The sequence below is a fragment of the Phacochoerus africanus genome, chromosome 7 (assembly GCF_016906955.1).
Source record: "Phacochoerus africanus isolate WHEZ1 chromosome 7, ROS_Pafr_v1, whole genome shotgun sequence".
Lineage (NCBI taxonomy): Eukaryota > Metazoa > Chordata > Mammalia > Artiodactyla > Suidae > Phacochoerus > Phacochoerus africanus.
The window spans coordinates 40,599,601-40,612,032 of record NC_062550.1 but is presented as its reverse complement, the minus strand read 5'-3'; positions in this window follow the sequence as shown (position 1 = coordinate 40,612,032).

Genomic DNA, 12,432 nt, shown 5'->3' with positions numbered 1-12,432 from the left:
CCATGGCTTACCATTTTTCTAGATGTCTATAATAGTTAACTTTCCACCCACTGCCAGGACCCAAAGTCAATGTCATATAGTCTATATACTTTGTTAGAGCAACACCCAGTTCTAGTAGTAATTTCTTCATAGATATCCACGATACAGGTCATCCATGTCCTCAAATGTGGTCATGCTCAGAGTCTTCCCCAAGCATGGCTCTCCCTTTCCCACACCACAACAAGAAAACGATTTCTGAATAATCTTCTACCTTTTCTGTAAAACATCCAGTATCATGTATAGACATTACTCAGTAAATTCTTATGAATCAAACCCATATACTTACTGTTATTTATTTCTTTGTTATACTCTTAACTCCAAAAAGAATTTTAGTAATAACTTTACCTCTATTCAACGGTGAAATTTTTCACTTTTACTGTCTTTAGAAAGTGTGGAGTTCCCATCGTGGCTCAGTGGTTAACAAATCTAACTAGGAACCATGAGGTTGTGGGTTCAATCTCTCGTCTCGCTCGGTGGGTTAAGGATCCAGCGTTTCCATGAGCTGTGGTGTAGGTCGCAGATGCAGCTCGGATCTGGCATTGTGTGGCTCTGGTGAAGGACAGTGGCTACAGCTCTGATTAGACCCCCTAGCCTGGGAACCTCCATTGCTGCAGGTGTGGTCCTAGAAAATTTAAAAAAAAAAGTGAACTCTGGGAGTTCCCATTATGGTTCAGTGGTAACAAATTCAACTAGTATCCATGAGGACTTGGGTTCGATCCCTGGCCTTACTCAGTGGGTTAAGGATCTAGCGTTGCCATGAGCTGAGGTGTAGGCTGCAGATGCAGCTCAGATTTGGCATTGCTGTGGCTGTGGTGTAGGCCAATGGCTATAGCTCTGATTCAACCCCTAGCCCAGGAACTTCCATATGCCTCTTGTGCAACCCTAGAAAGATGGGGGAAAAACAAAACAAAACAGTGAACTCAGAGTTCCCATTGTGGCTCAGCAGGTTAAGAACCCAACCATGGTCTCTGTGAGGATCTAAGTTCAATCCCTGATCTCACTCAGTGGGTTAAGGATCCAGCATTGCCTCAATCTGTAGCATAGGCTACAGATGTGGCTGGGATCTGATGTTACTATGGCTGTGGCATGGGCTGTAGCTGCAGCTCCAGTTCAACCCCCCCTTATCCTAGAACTTCCATGACACAGTTGTGGCCTTAAAAAGAAAAAAAAAAGTGAATTTACATGTCATTTACTATTGAATATGTAAGATAAATAGATAGCCCTTCAGCATCATTGTAACTTCTAAGATTTACCTTTCACCTTCATAGAGGAGTTCAAGTATGACTATAAACATTTGCTACAAAGTAATCTAGACTTTATACCAACTTTTATTATTTCAATATAATAATGATAATGATAACAACAACTATTATTTACTGAGTGGATTTTTTGTGTCAGACATTTATATATTTGACTTATTTTATCTTCATAATACCCCTATTATATAGCTAATATTCAGAAGATGCAGATTAGAACACTAAGGGATAAAGAGGATAAATAACTTGTCCAAGGTCATACAATTTATAACTAGTACAATAAGAAGTTGAAAGAGCAAGTTTGACTTTTACACCAACTCTTAAGCACTATATATTTCCTTTTTAGAATGTAGAGGCATATCAGGTGCTAGAAAAAAGGTGTGCAATTTTCACTGAACAAGATTGTATGCTCTAAATTGGGTTCTCAACTGCAGTTCCATTGACATTTTGAACTACATAATTCTTGTTGTAGAGGCTGCATGTGTGTGCATTGTCAGGTGTTGAGCTGCATCTCTGCCTTTTACCAACTAGATTCCGGTAGCATCCACAAGTGATGACAATCAAAAATGTCTCCAGATACTTCCAAATGTGCCCTGAAAGCATGTACATTTTTAAACAGTGAAACTATACTTAAATTCTCACTAGTCATTGTTGCACCCTCATAATACAATGTGGTTGAATGGTCTTATTTCATCAAGATAGAGCCTAAATTAAGCCCATTTTATTCTAGGCACTCACTATCTTGTTTTCACATCAGGATGTCTTTTCAGGGACGAAAGGTATTTTTAGATTTTGTTCTCTGTCAGTACTTTCACTTAATCTCTCATGATATCCATCAGCTGAGAAAAAAAGACCACAATGGACTAAAATATCTGATGAGAAAAGATGTCTCCAGAAGCCCCCTTTTCCTGAAGCTATTGCAAATGAGCTATTATATGTAAGCTCTCAAGAAATAGCTCTCAGGTAATAATGACTTTTTTTTTAAGTGAATTCCTGATACTAACTCATGATAACATAACTAGATGCAATTGTTCTTCATCAGCTCTTCAGAGAGCCAATTTTATACAAGAAATCAATTATATTAAGAAAGTTCCAAGGCAATGTGAGACATTATTAGCAACTTTTTCCCCCCTCAAATAACAAGGATTTAAGAACCATGCCTGCTGTGGTTTCTTTGGTATCATACTTACAGCCAAATTTCACTTCTTCTTGTGTAAGAGTGTATCATATGATTATAAAAGTCAACTAATATTTTAATCAAAAATCACATCATCTGTTCACAAATTGTCACATGGAGACATGTGACATGTATAAGCACAGATTCCATGGAGAAATAGATCATTTTCTCTAGTAATTATTACAGTTCACAGGCCATTTTATGAACTCCCAGACTTGTGCAATGAAGCTTTGTGTTCAGCAAACTGTAAGGGGAGACACTTCAAGAACAGAACATTTGTAATTTTCCATTGGCCAACCGGTCCACCAATCTTATGGGCATGAGCATTTGACTGTTGAAAGAAGGTCCATATGGGTTAAGTAACCTGAGACTTTTTAAAAAATATATTATTTTTTAAAGTATAGTTGATTTACAATGTTGTGCCAATTTCTACTGTACAGTAAAATCACCGGGTAATGAACACACACACACACACACACACACACACACACACACACACACACACACACACATTCTTTTTCCTATGTTTTCTTCCATCACACTCTGTACCAAGAGATTGGATACAGTTTCCTATGCTATACAGTAGGACCTCCATTGCTTATCAATACTAAATGTAACAGTTTGTGTCTCCTAATCCCAAACTCCCAGGACATATCACTCCCTCCCCCCTCCCCCTTGGCAAACATAAATCTGCTGTTTATGTCTATAGGTCTGTTTCTGATTTGTAGATGGGTTCATTTGTGCCATATTTTAATTCCGCATATAGTGATATCATATGGTGTTTGTCTTTCTCTTTCTGACTTACTTCACTTAGTATGATAATCTTTAGTTGCATCCATGCTTCTGCAAATGGCATTATTTCACTCTTTTTTATGGCTGAGTAGTATTCCATTTTGTATATATACCACATCTTCCTAATCCATTCATCTGTTGATGGACATTTAGGTTGTTCCCGTATCTTGAGAATAGTGCTGCTATGAACATATAGGTGCATATATTTTTTTGAATTATGGTTTTTTCCAGATGTATGCCCAGGAGCAAGATAGCTGGATCATATGGTGGATCCATATTTAGTTTTCTGAGGAACTTCCATATCATTTTCCAGAGTGGTTGTACCAATTTATATTCTAACAGTGTAAGAGTTTTCCTTTTTCTCCATACCTTCTCCACCACTCGTTATTTGTAGATTTATTAATCATGGCCATTCTGACTGGTATGAAGTGGTACCTCATTGTAGTCTTGATTTGCATTTCTCTAATAATTAGTGATGTTATACTCACTGGCCACTTATATGTCTTCTTTGAAGAAATATCTATTTAGGTCTACTGCCCATTTTTCGATTGGGTTGTTTTTGTTGTTGTTGAGTGGTATGATATTTTGGAAATTAAACTCTTGATGGTTGCATCATTTGCAACTATTTTCTACCATTCTGTAGGTTGTCTTTTCAGTTTTTTTATGGTTTCTTTTGCTGTGCAAAAGTTTGTGAGTTTAATTAGGTCTCATTGGTTTATTTTTATTTTTATTTCTATTGCCTTTGGAGACTGACCTAAGAAAGTGTTTGCATGGTTTATGTCAGATAATGTTTTGCCTATGTTCTCTTCTAGGAGTTTTATGGTATATTGTCTTATGTTTAAATTTTTAAGCCATTTTGAGTTTATTTTTGTGCATGGTGTGAGGGTGTGTTCTAGTTTCATTGATTTACATGCAGCTGTCCAGTTTTGCCAGCAACACTTGCTGAAAAGACTGTATTTTTCCCATTTTACATTCTTGCCTCTTTTGTCAAGATTAATTGACCACAGCTATCTGGATTTATTTCTGGGCTCTCTATTCTGTTCCATTGGTCCGTATATCTGTTTTGGTACCAGTACCACACCGTCTTGATAACTGTAGCTTTATAATATTGTCTGAAGTCTGGAAGAGTTATGCCTCCTGCATTTTGTTTGTTTATTTTTCCTCAGGAGTGTTTTGGTAATTCTGGGTCTTTTATGACTTCATATTAATTTTTGTATCAATGTTTTTCTACAAAATGTTTTTTATTTTTACAAAATATTCTGTTCAAATGTTTTGGGTAATTTGATAGGGATCACATTAAATCTGTAGATTGCTTTGTATACTATGGCCACTTTAACAATATTAACTCTTCCAATCTGGGAGCATAGGATATCTTTCCATTTCTTTGAATTCTCTTTAATTTCCCTTATTAATGTCATATAGTTCTCAGTATATAAGGCTTTCACATCCTTGGTTTATACCTAGGTATTTTATTTTTTGGTGCAATTTTAAAACATAATATTTTTTTATATTCCTTTTCTAATATTTCATTTTTAGGATACAGAAATGCAACCTATTTCTGAATATTAATCTTGTATCCTGCTACTTTGCTGAGGTCATTAATCAGATTGAGTAGTTTTTGTGTGGGGTCCTTAGTGTTTTCTATATATGGTATCATAACATGTGACATTTTATGATTTAATATGAGCAGGCCAGAGTTCTCAGTGGACATTTTACACTATAGATAGAAAATCCTTTTAAGAGTATCCTCACATTTTACCAATTTATTTTTCAAAGACAATATTGTACAAACACTGTTAACTTTGCATTGTGTTCTTTTCCTCTCACTTTTATGACCATTTCATAGGCTGAAATAAATCAGTTTAATTGTTGTTTAATATTTACTATTTTAAAAATGAATATATAAATTACCATTCTTATCACTATATTTTCATATTTGAATTTGTCAGATCTTCAAAGTTTTTTCTTGCCTTAATATCTCTCTTGTAGAAAATGAAATTCCAGTCATTATGTCAGAGCCATGAAGAATAAATTTTCTCAAATAAAATATCACTCCTTCTACATCAGTTATTTATCACTGTATTGTAAAACATCTTGAAACTCAGTGGCTTATGACCACAACTACTTAATGTGGCTCCTGAGCTTATGGGTCAACTTATCAGCTTTGTTGATCTTGACTAGGCTCACGCATGCAACTGCATCAGCTTACTGTCAGCTGGGAACTGGCTGGTCCAGCATGGTCTAGGCAAAGACAACTCAGCTCTCCTCCACAAGCCTCTCACTCTCCAGAGTGCAAGTACAGTTTATTCAACATGCTGGTTAGGTAGTGTTCCAAACAGTGAGCAGAAATGTTCAAGGTCTCTTGAGAACTAGGCTTGGAAATAGCACATCACTTCCATTTCATTCTCTTGGCCAAAGCAAGTCACAAAGCCGTTTCATATTTAAAAGGAGGGGAAATGCCCTCCACTTCTTCGTTAGAGGAGCTACAAATTTAGTACAAAGGGTATATATAGGAAGTAATGACTGTTGTGGCTTCTTTTTTTCCAACCTACCAAACCTCCAATAGTGACAGTTTCGACATTGTGAATATAAGCAAAATGATCCTTCTGTGTGTACAACCTCATTGTCAAATATGGTCAGAATAGAGTAATTCTATCCAGCAATTTTTTTTTATGCTTTTTAGGGCTGCACCCATGGCAGCACATGGAAGTTCTCAGGCTAGGAGTCAAATTGGAGCTACAGCTGTCGACCTATGCCACAGCCACAGCAACATGATATTTGAGCTGTGTCTTGTCTGCATCCTGCACCACAGTTCACGGCAACATTGGATCCCTGAAGCAATGACCAAGGCCAGGGTTTGAACCTTCATCCTCAAGGACACTAGTCAATTTTGTTTCTATCACACCACAACAGGACTGCCTATCTAGCAATTTTATAACTCCTTGTGAAGTTGGTTAAACTAATTAGTTTATAGTTGTAATATGCAAAGTGGATCTTTTAAGGGGTAGATGGAGATTTTTATGATTTATTCTAAAACCCTTTCTTTATAGTAAATATTACAGAACAGACAGTGGCAGAGGAAAAAAAAAATGAGTAGTGTCTTTAAAGTTTAGGCCTGTCTTGCCAAAGTTCATCTAATGCAGCACCCTATGGATTATTTTTTTTAAGTCAGTAGGATCTCTCTGCATTGATGGCATGTGAAGCAGATGAAAATGAAGCAGAATGTTCTGTCTTTAATGTGGGAAAAATTGTAATGTGCACACATTCCATTTCAATAGAAAAACCCCATGCAAATGTAGTATTCCAAGCAGAACTAAGACTCACTATAATACTGCCTAGTAATATTACTTCTAAAAAGCTATCATAATGCTTAGTTGGATTTCAGTAGTCTTGTTGCTCATGAATGTTCAAATTGCAGAGAAAACACATTTGGAATAATTATCTGTTTTAAGCCACAACAAAGATATTTTCTTTTGTTCCTACTTATTGTGGCATGTGTACAGAGCTTTAAGTGGAACAACCAAAATTTAAGAAGTAGAAGAAAAAAATCACCTAAGGTATAAAAGTGAATTATATGTGAACTACATTAAAAGTACACAGCTTTTGCTGACCTAGTCAGATGGTAGACACCTTCAATCCTTTGGGAGGGCATCTGTTTACATCCATACAGGACCAGGACTTCTGACTGCATATGAGGGATGCTGTAAGCTAAGGTCAGCAATAAAAATATTCATATGTATATATCACTTTGCAAAGTATGTTCACATAATCTGCAATCATGTTATTTTCATCAAATCTATAAGGATTATATATTTAATCATAATTATGCATTATAATTATATGTTTTATATGAAAACATTAAGTCTCAGGGAGATGGATGACTTGTCAAATGTGATGTTCATGCATAGGATTCAAAGAAAATGTGTTCTTTAATGCAATGTCCAGGGCTCTTCTCCATATGTCATTATACCTTTTTCATATAGAGGTTGAATAATGCTGTTGTGTGAATGTCAGGGCTCTTGGGGTCAAACTTAAATTCAGCTAGGTTCCAGCTAATTTGCAAGATATTTTTACAAATCCAAAGGACTTCTCCAACATTGTCCCCTGATGCTGCCCTATCAGGGAACACTCATGCTGAGAAAAAGAGGCAGGCCTGAATTTTATCCAGAAAGAAACTTTGGTTATTAGAGAGAAATAATTAATAGTTTTGAATGTGGTGACAGTCATTTAAATCCATCTTGTAGATACATGGCTTCACTGATGGAGAGAGACTAAGAGGGCTGTGATTAAGAGAGTGTAAACATAGAGTTCCCATCATGGCTCAGTGGAAATTAACCCAGCTAGGAACCATGAGGGTTGTGGGTTTGATCCCTGGACTCACTCAGTGGGTTACAGATTCAGCATTGCTGTGAGCTGTGGTATAGGTCGCAGACGCAGCTCGGATCTGGCGTTGCTGTCACAGTTGTGTAGGCCGCCAGCAGCTACAGCTCCGATTCAACGCCTAGCCTGGGAACCTCCATATGCCATGGGTGCAGCCCTAAAAAGACAAAAAGAGAAAAAAAATGTAAAGAGTTTCAATTCCTTCTGTAAACTGTGCACAAGCTGCCTTGCCATAAGGCTTTTTTTTAATCCAAGTCTAACCTGAAAGAGAGATAGGTGTTCCTCCTGTCCCCACGGTGCCAAAAATTCCCCAACAGCTTTATAATGGTGTGACTTCCACTTAGTGAGTGACCTCAGTGATTATTGGCTCCATTTTGGTGACTGGTAGGGGACTGATTTCTACTTGAACAATGGTGATGCCCAGTAAGAGACCATAGTTTTGGCAAAACAATAGGATAAGAATATGAATTCATGAGTACATGGTAACAAAATCTTGTACACTTTTTCTCAGATGTTTTTTAAAAATATAATTTCCACTACTTCCTAAAAAATTATACAGCTTTGCTTTTTTGCTTAAGATTGCTTTCAGCAAATAATTTACCCTGTTCTGTTCCAGGATATCACAGTGGTCAAATGGTTTGTCAATAAAATTCAAGTCACTGCCTGAAGCGTTTCAACTACGTATTCTTACCCCTTGTTATTACCCTTCTCTTCAGGATTTTGTGTATTTTGAAATCAGGGAAGGAACTTGGATTCCCTGATAACCTCCAGGTGAGATACTTCATTGCATCTGGCCCATGAACTTCGTGTCTTGTCTGTGCTCCATTTTCTGGTATGCAGCTTGGCTCACCTGATATTCTTTGTTTGAGCTAACATTTCAAACATTTGTTTTTATAACCATAGACCCTGCTATTTTCTCCAGTTGGAGTTATCCTCACTCAGTGGCCTCCTGGACCCAAACCCAAATTTATTTTGTTGACTGGCTTTCTCTTCACTTCCAAAACACTAATAAAGCACAGAAATTCTGGACTGTCTTCGCTGTACCATACTGAGTTCTGAACCCTAAATGAATTTGCCCATAGACACTAACCTAGACTCACCCATAAAAGTCCTTTACTCTTTCCATCCCATAGGGGATATGAAGCCATGACTAATGCCAGATTTCTCTAGAAGGTTTATAATCTCCCAGGGATACAGCCATGGAAATGAGAACCTGGACATAATCTGAGTGTTTCCACTTTTTTTTTTTTTTTTTTTGCTTTTTATGGCCCCATTTGGTGGCATATGGAAGTTCCTAGGCTAGGGGTCGAATCGGAGATACAGCTGCAGGCCTATGCCAGAGCCGCAGCAATGCTGTATCCAAGCTGCATCTGCAATCTATACCATATCTTACAGCAATGCTGGATCCTTAACCCACTGAGCAAAGCCAACGATTGAACCTATGTCTTCATGGATGCTAGTTGGATACTTAACACTCTACGCCACAACGGGAACTCCTGAGTGTTTCTACATTTATATCTTCATGTTTTCTCTCTCTCTTCCCTCTTCCTGATCCTTTCTAGCAGGAACTTCTCCTTAGCTTGAAGATTTCTCCTTCCTAGTCCACAACTCATTACAATAACTCTTTGCCACCAGTATTTAGCATTAACTGTTGATGCTAAAACTTAGTTTTGGTATTTAGAAGAGAAGCCTTTTCTCTTTCAACAAAGTCTCACTTTCTCTTCATGAGACTTAAAAACTTGAGTTTTGACAAAGCAATGACATCTTGTTCTAGGCATTATCTTCATCATGTGTCCCAAAAGCTGTAAAATCCTCTTCTCAAACAAATGAAGAATAATAGAGTGTTAACTGGAACAAAACTGTATATATTTATTACCTTATTGTTTTTTAATTCTATTAGATACAATTGACGTATTACATTGCACTAGTTAAAGTATACAATGTAATGATTTGATATAGTATATGTTGCCAAATGATTGCTGCAATAAGTTTAGTTAATATCCTTCTCCTCACATAGTTGCAATATTTTTTTCTTGTAATGAGAACTTTGGAGAGCCACCTTCTTAGCAATATTTAAATATATAATATGGTACTGTTAACTGTCATATATGTGCATAAGTGTGTGTTTGTATGTGTGTGATATTATTAAGAACATATATGATATTATTCTAAAAAATAGAATACCCATATAACTATTAAATTTGATTTATTCCTAGAAAGCCATAAAGTTTCATTTGGAGAGGGTGCCAAAATCGTTCATTAAAGAGTTTGATGACTGAATCAATAAAATGTGAGTCATTCTTGGTAATGTAGTATCAGTTGTGTCTACAAGCAGATGAAGACAGAAAAACTGAGATCAAAAAACTTTGCTCTATTGGGATGGATGGAGGACCCATAAAAGCTTATTTAGCCTAGTGATTTTCAAGCTGTGCTCCACAGTGCCATCCAGATCTGTGGAGCTGTTTCTGGGAAAACCAAGTGTCAATGAGAACATTTACAGTTTTACTTGCTAGCATTTCAATTAAAATTTCATTTGAAGGAAGTTTCCATTATTGCAGTTTTCTATTACTGCAAGAAATTATTCAAATAAGTAATAAATACAGTGATAGAGATTTAGAGCAACATATAAAGTTATATAGATGAAAACCTCTATCTTAACCTTAAATTCAATGCTATTCTGACAAGCAAATCCACCTTAATTTAAGGTGATGCACTGCAGTTGGTGGAAAAGGAAGGCTGACTTGGTTTTCTTTGATAGAAGACTTACTATTCCAAGCACAGTGCATGCTACTTTCATTATTTAACTCATTCTCACGGGAATCATTTGAAATGGCCCTATGATCTCCATTTTATGAATGGAAACAGGCCCAGGGAAGTTAAGAAACTAGTTCAGAGTAAGTGAACGTGAAAGATAGAAGTGTTTTTCACATTTATTCGTTTGAGTGAATTGAAAGTCCATAGTCAACTCCTACACATGTATTACCATGTTGTCTGTATCATAACATGGTAATGAGTGGTACATAGTATGGACACAGTCATTTAGGGGATAACATGAAGAAAGCTGTGTAGATTCCATTTGCTGCTGCAGTCTCCATAGCTCAAGCAAAGGTGATCTTTCATTTAAACCATGGCATGAAAATAAGCGAATCTTTCACATCATAAAATTCTGGTATGTATGGCTCTGCTTTAGAAGTCTTTGTTTAATTCCTTAGCTTTGTATAGAATTATGTTGATCATAGCTTTTGTATAATAAGATATAACCATATGCCTGTTCTTCAAAATATTTTACTTTCAATATTCATTATTTTTTCTTCAAATAGGCATATTTTGAAACAGGTAGTCCACAACATCATGTTATTTTTTCAAATAAAGATACTTACTTTTTTATATCCCCATATGATGCCTCAGAATCTTATCCAACAAACAGATTATTCTTCCAAATTGATTTTCTAGAATGATTCTCAATCATGTATTAACTATTTTATTCTATTTTATGTCTGTTTACATTTAACAAGAAATTGTGACCAAAAATTTAGCCAAAATTTTTTAGGAACAAAAGCAAAATTAATGAAATAGAAAAACAAATTAAAAGCTGACTATATACTTTCACTAATGACATTAGGAAGAGGTATCCGAGGTAAAAATAGTAAATAAATTAATCATGAAAGTAGCAACTATATTACAATTAAAAAATAAACACATGACTTGGCAACAAAAGATCTAAGTCATGTACCAAGTTTATCAAGTTTAATTTAATTTGTATATTTCTCTAATCAATATCTATAAAATGAGGATAATAATATCTATACCCTATAGTAATTATGATAAATAAATTGCATGTAAAAACATATTAAGATATAAAATGCCATACAAGTAAAAGGTGTATTTATTAGAAGTCATTTTTCTATTTCTGATTGAACTAGCTTAACCTGATTTTCAACACAAATGCACACAGTCCACTGTAATGGGAAACAGATACTTTTGCTGGCCTATGTTTATGCTAAAAATGATGCTGAGAAGTGAGGAGGACCCCACCTCGCTGAACACTCTAATTATATTCCTTTTTTCAAACAAAGACCCAGAGATGTCCTAAAATGTCTCTCCTTGTCTTCCTGAAACTATCAAATTTCAGAGCAGTCATTTCCTTTATGTTTTGGATTTGGATTTCTTCCTGTAAAAGGAATCCACTGATCCATTTATCAATCACTTTCTTAGCAATTTTTTTTCTTCTAGAAATTGTTTTAGGTTATAGGTTAGGGTATTGAAGAGGACTAAAAATATGTCATGGAGATTATATTTAATAATATTAACTAACTAATTAACTAAAAAGTAAAATATTCAGACAGTTGGGGAGAGTTGCATATGTACTGTATATTAAATGACAATTTTATGTCAATGTTAAAGTCCCTAAATGTGATATAGTGTAGTTATAAGGAGAATGCTCATGTTTACAGAAGCTAAATGATGAATCATTTTTGTGAATTATTTTGTCTTTCTTCATTTTGTTCTTTAGTGCTTCAGAAGGAGCATATAGGCAGACATATATAGAAGAGAGAAAAAATAAAATAAAATATGAATGATAAACACTTAAACTACTCTTATGCTACCGTCTGTATTTAGAAATTTAATCTGCATACAAGTGCCGATCATATTCACTGTCTCATAATAACAATATAGTTCAGAATTGTCCATGGAATTCCCAAATCCTTATAGGCAGAAAACAAGTTATATGCATCTTTATCAAAACACTAAGCTATAGAAAAAAAATGCACAAAACTGAGACTCAAT